Source organism: Acinonyx jubatus, chromosome D1 (genome assembly GCF_027475565.1).
Source record: "Acinonyx jubatus isolate Ajub_Pintada_27869175 chromosome D1, VMU_Ajub_asm_v1.0, whole genome shotgun sequence".
Classification (NCBI taxonomy): Eukaryota; Metazoa; Chordata; class Mammalia; order Carnivora; family Felidae; genus Acinonyx; species Acinonyx jubatus.
Window position 1 is genome coordinate 98,497,424 of NC_069390.1, and position 9,601 is coordinate 98,507,024.

Below are 9,601 nucleotides of genomic sequence, written 5' to 3' on the forward strand. Positions count from 1 at the left end.
CTTTAGCTAAACAATTCCTCCAGTTTGGGGAAGACACACATATACAAAGTCAACACTGAAAAGAATATATGCTAAATGCTATATAAATGCGGGATCTATAAGAGTAGAGAGGGCGAAAGGTGTACGCAGGCTTATGGCAGGGAAGCGTTTGGTAGAGGAGAGCCCTGAGCTGGCCCTTTAAGGATGGAGAGGCTCCATTCAGACCTCTGCCAGGTAGTAGGTAGAGCCTTGCAGCGCTCTGAAAAGATAGGGGCGGGGTGGGTAATTTTGCTAGACAAAATTGGGGGCCTGAAGTCTCAAGATAAATCAAGTTGTTTTTCAGATCACAGTGGTTTCAAATGGTTTCAGTGGTTTCAAATGATAGTAAAAATATCAGGCATGTATAATACAAAATAATTTTGTACTTGTACAGAAGGATTCTTACATTGCTAATTTATCTTTCTTGCGGATGTTCACGTACTGTATGGCACACCAGTAGGTATTCAGTAAACGTTTGTTGTTTTAAATGTTTTATTGAAAAGAATTCATGTTTGGAGAACTCACGAGGCAGCCCAGAAATATATTTATAACAGAAGAGAAACAGCTTGAATTTTTCCCCAGGGATAAATCCATAGACTCTGGCATTTCCCCAGTTGTAACACTCAACACACTTGAATGTAATTACTACTGTGATACTCTGCCTTCACCTGTAGTGTAAGCTCTGAGGGTGCAGGGACTGTGTTCTGTGGATTCCCAGCACCTGGCATAGTGCCTTATCCATATCAGACTTTAAATACTGCTGAATGAGGAATGAATGATCAAGGATTGAATTTGAGCCCGTGTGGAACCCATGGCCTATCTTTCTACTTTTTTGTTTTCAACTTTTTAATTAAGAAACATAAACAAGGGAGGTGTACCCCTAGGAAATACCAGACCTAGTTTAAACTAGCTTCTGCAAATATTTAAATACCTTTATGGCTCAGGCAGTTTTTAGTCTTGATAAAAATCTCACTGTCACTGGAACCCTGAAATCTATGAAGAGTTTGTCTCTTGCATTTGTCTGTTTTAGCTTTCTAAATAAATAATTTTCTTTTTTTTTTTTTTTTTTAACATTTGTTTATTTTTGAGAGACAGAAACAGAGCACAAGCCAGGGAGGGGCAGAGAAAGAGGAAGGCACAGAATCCAAAGCAGGCTCCAGGCTCTGAGCTGGCAGCACAGCCCAAGGCAGGGCTCCAACCCACTAACCATGAGATCATGACCTGAGCTGAAGTAGGACAGTCAACCGACTGAGCCACCCAGGTGCCCCTCTAAATAAATCATTTTCAAAAATAGACAGGGGGTATAGTAGAAAGGACCATGAACTAGGCTTCAGGCTACTTCTTGCTCCTGGCTACTGCTATTTTACTTCTTTAAGCCTTTGTTTCTTAGTCCGTAAGATAAAAAATATGGAGTAGATGATTGCTAAGTTCCTTTCTAGCTCTAAATTTCCATCCTCCTCCCAGTTACGTGGAGGAACATAATTCTGGTGACATACACATCCTATCTCACTCCTCCTCACTTCCCACAAACAACCTCCCCTTCCCCCGGGGTCCCATTCAGAATCTGTGTTTTCCACACAGTCCCAGTTGGTGACAGGTAAAAACAACTTTTCTGACTATGAGACAAACTGACTGAAAACCATCAGGAGAGCTTGCACTTCGAGTTGTTTTTCCATTGATGATTATGGGTTTTATGAAGCCATCCAGATTCTTTTTTTTTTTTTTTTTTTTTTTAGAGAGAGACAAAGAGTACACAAATGTGGGAGAGGAGCAGAGGGAGAGGGAGAGAGAATCCCATGCAGGCTCCATGCAAAGCTCAGAGCCAGACACAGAGCTCAATCTCATGACTGTGCTTTCTGGACCTGAGCTGAAATCGAGTGGAACGCTCAACCCACTGAGCTACCCAGGCTCCCCCATTCAGATTCTTTGGTTTCCCTCATGATTAAATGCCACCCTAAAGGGGGAAAATCTATAAATCCTGACAAAATGTCTGTGGACTGACTGGAGTCCTCAAGTGGGCAAAACTAAAAGTGATCTAACATAAACCTAGGACTTCGAGAATGGGAAGTGTTAAGATACTACCCAAGTGGCCTGGAATTTAGGAGACTGCTTGGCATTTCAGCACTTACAGTAATGAAACTGGGAGGTTTCAGAGGACCTGGCATTTCAGACGTGGAAAGAGGACAGAAAAGCCATGTGGACTGAATGGACACGTGGTATGAATTCAGGGAATTTCTGTGGATATACCCCAGAGTAGATGGTTTATAAAAGAGTTTCAAAGTGTTGTTTATTGTTGACAACACTAAGAAATGTTTTGACAGAAGAAAACAAGTTCACTTACATCCTCACAAATAAACACAATCTCATTTGCCTCGATAACCATATATTTAATAAATATTTCATAATTTTAAAATCTCTGAGGTCAAGCCAAATGATGTTAGAAATACAGTACAGAACATATAATATTATAACATTTCTGTTTCCACCACCGACAATTGTTTGTCATAGGCTTATTTTTGTAAACGATGTGTGTATGTATGTATGTTTTAATATCGTTACAAACTCATGGATTGAAACACATTTGATGTGCAATTCCATTGCAATTATTAAGCTTATTGATAACTAGATTTGTCCAGTCTTTAGGAGGTAGGATCCTATTCAAGTTGCCCGAGTCATTTTGACATGACCAAATATTGATTTGCTTCCTGTCACTTTAGTTTTTGCCTTTTCTACAGTTTCATAGAAGTAGAATCATACAGTAGGCGCTGGTTTGTTTCTGGCTTCTTCTGTTTAACATGATATTTTTGAGATTCATCCATGTTGCTCTGTGTATCAGTAGTTCATTCCTTTTTATTGCCAAATGGTATTTCATTGCGTGGATATTCCACAATTTATCTAGTTAATTGTTAAGGAACATTTGGTTTCTATTTTTGCTAACTATGAATAAAACTAATATGAAAGTACATATAGAAGTCTTTGTATGGATATGTGTTTTCACTTTTTTTGGGGTAAACATCTAGGAGCAGAATTACTAGTTATATGGCAAACGCATGTTTCCCATTTTAATAAACTGCCCAACTGCTTTGCAAGGTGGTTTACCAGAGTGCCTGGTTGGCTGAGCTGGTGGAGCATGTGACCCTTGACTCCTGGGGTTGTGAGTTTGAGCCCTATGTTGGGTATAGAAATTAGCAATAAATAAACTTAAAAAAAAGTGGTTTATCATTTTATACCCCCACAAACACTGTAAGAGAGTTCCAGTTGCTGTACATCCTTGACAATACATGGTATGGTCAAATTTTTTTTTTTCCAACATTTATTTATTTTTGGGACAGAGAGAGACAGAGCATGAACAGGGGAGGGGCAGAGAGAGAGGGAGGCACAGAATCAGAAACAGGCTCCAGGCTCTGAGCCATCAGCCCAGAGCCCGACGCGGGGCTCGAACTCACGGACCGCGAGATCGTGACCTGCCTGAAGTTGGACGCTTAACTGACTGCGCCACCCCGGCGCCCCTGGTCAAATTTTTTTAATGTTCATTTATTTTTTAAAGCGTGCCTGCACAGGCAAGCAGGGGAGGGGCAGAGAGGGAGACAGAAGCAGGCTCTGTGCGGAGAGCAGACAGCCTCATATGGGGCTCAGGGGCTCAAACTCCCAAATTCCCTGATCATGACCTGAGCTGAAGTCGGACACTTAACTGACTGAGCTACCCAAGTGCCCCGGTATTGTCGATCTTTTTGTTTGTTTGTTTGTTTTTTGGGGTTTGTTTTTTTTGTTTTTTTGTTTTTTTTTTGTCTCCCAGGCTTGGCCTCAGTATCTTCTGGAGGATGGAGAATCCTGGCCTCCAGAGAGGGAGACACAGAATCAGAAACAAGCTCCAGGATCTGAGTTGTCAGCACAGAGCCCGACGTGGGGCTCGAACTCACGGACGGCGAAATCATGACCTGAGCTGAAGTCGGACCCTTAACCGACTGAGCCACCCAGGTGCCCCTATTGTCGATCTTTTTAATGTTAGCCATCCTGGTGGGTATGTTGATATCTCATTGTGATTTTAATTTGTGTTTCCCTATTAACTATATTAAACATCTTTTCATATTCTTTTTGGCCATTTATATTTTTTCTTTTGCACAGTGTTCGTTCAACTCTTTTGCTCATTAAAAAAAATTAAGATGTCTTATTACTGAGCTGTACAAGTTCTTTTATGTTCTGAATACTGGTTCTTTGTCAAACATATCTATTTCAAACATTTTTCTCCCAATCTGGGGCTTGAGTTTTCTTTTCCATTATTATTGTTTATGTTAATTTCAGTATAGTTAACAGGCAGTGTTGTATTAGTTTCAGGTGTGCAATACGGTGATTCAACAATTCTGTACATTTCTCAGTGCTCATCAAGGTAAGTGTAGAGTTTTCATTTTTTTTAAACTTATTTATTTATTTATTTATTTATTCATTCATTCATTTCTGAGAGAGAGGGAGAGTGCAGGAGAAACAGAAGAAGAGGGAGTGAGAGAGAATCCAAAACAGACTCTACTCTGTCAGCCCAGAGCCCGAGATGTGGGGCTCAAACTCACAAACTGTGAGATCATGACCTGAGCCGAAGTCTGATACTTAACTGGCTGAGCTACCCAGGTGCCCCTAGAGTTTTCATTTTTTTAATAGTATATTTCAAAGAACAAAGGTTTTTAACTTTAATAAAATACAGTTTATCTTTTTTTATTTACGGTTTCTGCTTTTTGTGTTTTATTTAAGAAATCTTTGCCTACCATTGGATACAATGAATTTTTTCTGTTTTCTTCTAGAAATTTTACAACTTTTACATTTCAGATAGTAACCCTTTTAAGGGTAATTTTTGGGGGTCCCTGGGTAGCTTTTGGTTGGGCATTGAGCTCTGTGCTGACAGCTCTGAGCCTGGAGCCTGCTTCTGATTCTGTCTCCATCTCTCTCTGCCCCTCCTCTGTTCACAGTCTCTCTCTCGAATATAAACGTTAAAAAAAAAATAAAAGTAATTTTTGTGTGTGGTATGAAGTGAAGGACAAAACTGTTTTGCATATGGATGTGCCATTGTTCCAGCCCTATTTGTTGAAAAGACTTTTCTCCAATGAATTGTCTTGGCCCCTTGTTGAAACACAATTGACTATATATGTGTGGGTCAGTTTCAAACTGTATATTCTGTTCCATTGATCTCTGTATCTACTGTTAGACCAATACCAAACTGTCTTAATTGCTGTAACTATATGGTAACTCCTGAAATCAGATAGTGTTCAGTCCTCCAACTATCTTCTTTTTCAAAATTGTTTTGACTGTTCTAGGTCTTTTGCATATCCATATGTATATACACGTATATATGTGTGTGTGTGTGTGTGTGTGTGTGTGTGTATATATATTTTTTTTTTTTAAGTAGGCTCCATGCCCAACACAGGGCTCAAACTCACAACCTTGATATCAAGACCCTAGCTGAGATCATGAGTAGGACACTTGACAGACTGAACTACCCAGGTACCCAGGGGTCCATATACATTTTAGAATGAGATCATTGATTTCTACAAAAGGTCTTTTGAAATTCTGATGGAGATGAATTGAATCTGTACATCAGTTTGGGGAGAATTCATTCCTTCACAACAATGGGCCTTATGATTGATGAATTTCTTTTTAAAGTTTATTTATTTATTTTGAGACAAAGAAAAAGAGTATGAGTCGGGGAGGAGCAGAGGGAAGAGAGAGAGAGAGAGAGAAAGAGAATCCCAAGCAGGCTCTGCACTGTCAGCGCAGAGCCTGATGCGGGGCTCAAATTCACGAACTGTGAGATCATGACCTGAGCCAAAGTCAGATGCTTAACCAACTGAACCACCCAGGTGTCCCGATGAATTTTTTTTTTAATTTTATTTTTAAGTAGTCTCTACACCCAACATGGGTCTTGAACTCACAACCCTGAGATCAAGAGTTGCATGCTCCACCGACAGAGTCAGCCAGGTGCCCCTGATTGATGAATATTGTTTACTTTGCCATTATTTTAGATCTTCTTAAATTTCTCTCAGCAATAATTTGTAGCTTGTAGGGTGCAGGTTCACATAGTTGATAATTTTACCCTTAAATATATAAAATATATCCTTGGCATTCCTGAGAAAATTTTCTTGGTCTTTGAGACCTCTCCATTTTTGAGAACCCCATAATAGCATATAATTTTCTGATGAAGTGTTCTTGAAGGTTTTTTCTAAGTTCTTATTTATTTATTTATTTATTTTGAGAGAGCGAAAAGAAGAGCATGAGCAAGGGATGGGCAGAGAGAGAAGGGGGGGGGGGGAGAGAGAGAGAGAGAGAGAGAGAGAGAGAGAGAGAGAGACCCAAGCAGAGTCCTGACATGAGCCAAAACCAAGAGTCAGATGCTCAACCTACTGAGCCACCCAAGTGCCCCTCTTGAAGATTTTAAGCAATCACCTAATCTCTGTAGTGACTATGACAATATGCTTAAGGAGGTGTAAGGGACCCCAATGCCAGGCTGAAATGCACACCGTATCAAGGCATCTGGACCCAGATTTCCGGCTAGGTGTTTTGTTTCATTGCTCACCAACCTTGAAGATAGCTCCATTCAAATATCCACCTTAGTAAAATTACAAATCCTTATATCATGGATTTTCCGCCTCTCTCCCAAGACAAAAGCCCAAATTCTGAATGCCAAGAGAACATGGATATTGCTACTGTCGTGTGCATCTCCCTCTTTCAACCCTTTGTTTACAAGCCTCTTTCCTTAATTCAATACGAGTTCTAGGGCAGGAGCCTTGTCGCATTTCTCCTTGTAACCCCAGTGCCAGGAAGTGCCTGGCAGAATAGATATTTTTTGGTAAATGATGAATGAATAGAGCCAAGGTGGATTTTCAGGCCTCAGGAAAAGAGAGCATAAAAGCTGAGGGGAGCAAATGCAGGAATCAGTCAGGAATAGGACTCAGCAAGAGGAATCCTAGAAGACAGGCAATGCAGTGGGAAGTTGAAACTCAGGAGTTAAGCTGGCATAACCCAGCTTAATTCTGGAGGACAGTTTCTTGCATCTTCTCATACGCTTTAAAAGCTGTATACTCTTATGGGTGCCTGAGTGGCTCAGTTGGTTGAGCGTCTGACTCTTGATTTTGACTCAGGTCATGATCCCAGGATCATGGGATTGGGCTCCAGGTTGAGTGTGGAGCCTGCTTAAGATTCACTCTCTGTCTCAATCTCTCTCTTTCTCCCCCTCTGCCCCTCTCCCCCACTCACTCTCTCTCTCTCCCTCTCTCAAAAAAAAAATTTTTTTTTAAAGTGGGATACTTTTGTTTGTTTTTGAGAGTGCATGCAAGTGAATTAAGGCCAGAGACAGAGAGAGAGAAAGAGAGAGAGAGAGAAGAGAGGCTCATTCAAAGCGGAGCTCATGTTTTTCCCAAAGCGAAGCTTGAGCTCACCCCATGTGGAACTCCAACTCAGGAACCGTGCGATGATGAGTCGAGCCTAAGTCAGATGCTTAACGACTGAGCCCCCCAAGTGCCCCAAAAGCTGGATACTCTTTCTTTGTTTTGGTTTTTTGTTTTAATTTATTTATTGTTTAATTTACATCCAAGTTAGCATATAGTGCAACAATGATTTCAGGAGTAGATTCCTTAATGCCCCTTACCCATTTAACCCATCTCCCCTGCCACAATCCCTCCAGCAACCCTCTGTTTGTTCTCCATATTTAAGAGTCTTTGATGTTTTGTCCCCCTCCCTGGTTTTATATTATTTTTGCTTCTCTTCTGTTATGTTCATCTGTTTTGTATCTTAAATTCCTCATTATGAGTGGAGTCATATGATATCTGTCTTTCTCTGACTAATTTCACTTAGCATACTACCCTTTAGTTCCACCCACGTAGTTGCAAATGGCAAGATTTCATTCTTTTTGATTGCCGAGTAATACTCCATTGTATATATATACCATGTCTTCTTTATCCATTCTTCCATCGATGGACATTTGGGCTCTTTCCATACTTTGGCTCTTGTTGATAGTGCTGCTATAAACATGGGGATGCGTGTGTCCCTTCGAAACAGCACACCTGTATCCCTTGGATAAATACCTAGTAGTGCAATTGCTGGGTCATAGGGTAGTTCTATTTTTAATTTTTTCAGGAACCTCCATACTGTCTTCCAGATTTGCTGTACCAGTTTGCATCCACAGCATCAGTGCAAAAGGGTTCTCTTTTGCCTCATCCTCGCCAACATCTGTTGTTGTCTGAGTTGTTAATGTTAGCCATTCTGACAGGTGTTAGGTGGTATATCATTGTGGTTTTGATTTGTATTTCCCTGATGATGAGTGATGTTGAGCATTTTTTTCCTATGTCAGTTGGCCATCTAGATGTCTTCTTTGGAGAAATGTCTATTCATGCCTTTTGCCCATTTCTTCACTGGATTATTTGGATTTTGGGTGTTGAGTTTGATAAGTTCTTTATAGATTTTGAATACTAATCCTTTATCTGATATGTCGTTTCCAAATATCTTCTTCCATTCTGTTGTTTGCCTTTTAGTTTTGCTGACTATTTCCTTTGCTGTGCCGAAGCATTCTTTTTGATGAGGTCCCAATAGTTCATTTTTGCTTTTGTTTCCCTTGCCTCTGGAAATGTTTTGAGTAAGAAGTTGCTGCTGCCAAGGTCGAAGAGGTTTTTGCCTGCTTTCTCCTCAAGGATTTTGATGGCTTCCTGTCTTACATTGAGGTCTTTTATCCATTTTGAGTTTATTTTTGTGTATGGTGTAAGAAAGTGGTCCAGGTTCATTTCTCTGCATGTTGCTGTCCAGTTTTCCCAGCACCATTTGCTGAAGAGACTGTCTTTATTCCATTGGATGTTCTTTCCTGTTTTGTCAAAGATTAGTTTGCCATATGTTTGTGGGTCCATATCTGGGCTCTCTATTCTATTCCATTGACCTGAGGGTCTGTTTTTGTGCCAGTACCATACTGTTTTCATGGTTACAGCTTTGTAATATATCTTAAAGTCCAGGATTCTGATGCCTCCAGCTTTGGTTTTCTTTTTCAGAATTGCTTTGGCTATTCGGGGTTGTTTCAGGTTCCATACAAATTTTAGGATTGTTTGTTCTAGCTCTGTGAAGAATGCTTGAATTATTTTGATAGGAATTTCCAAAAGCTGGATACTCTTAAAGGCAATGTCCAAGTAACTGACATTAAATTTCTTTTCATTTCAGGTTATATATTTATTGAATTCTTACTATGTGCCAGGCACTCTACTAAACCATGGGGAGAAAAGATGAGTAAGGTAATATCCCTTCTCTGAAGGAACTCACAGTTTAGTCATAGATACAGATATGAGGATAAGTGATTCTAATATAATATGCAATAGTAGAGGAGAGCATTGAATACTCTGAGAAATGAAAAGGAGGAGTATTTGCCCAACCTGGAGGTGAAGTAGTTAAAAAAAAAAAAAAAAGAGAGAGAGACTTCTAGGAGAAAGTGAGGCCTGAACTGAATCTTTTTTTTTTTTAAGAGTAGTGTTAGTTTTACAGCAAAATTGAGATGGGGGAAACTACAGAGATTTCCCATATACCTCCTGCTCCTACACATGCATAGCTTCCTCCATTACCAACA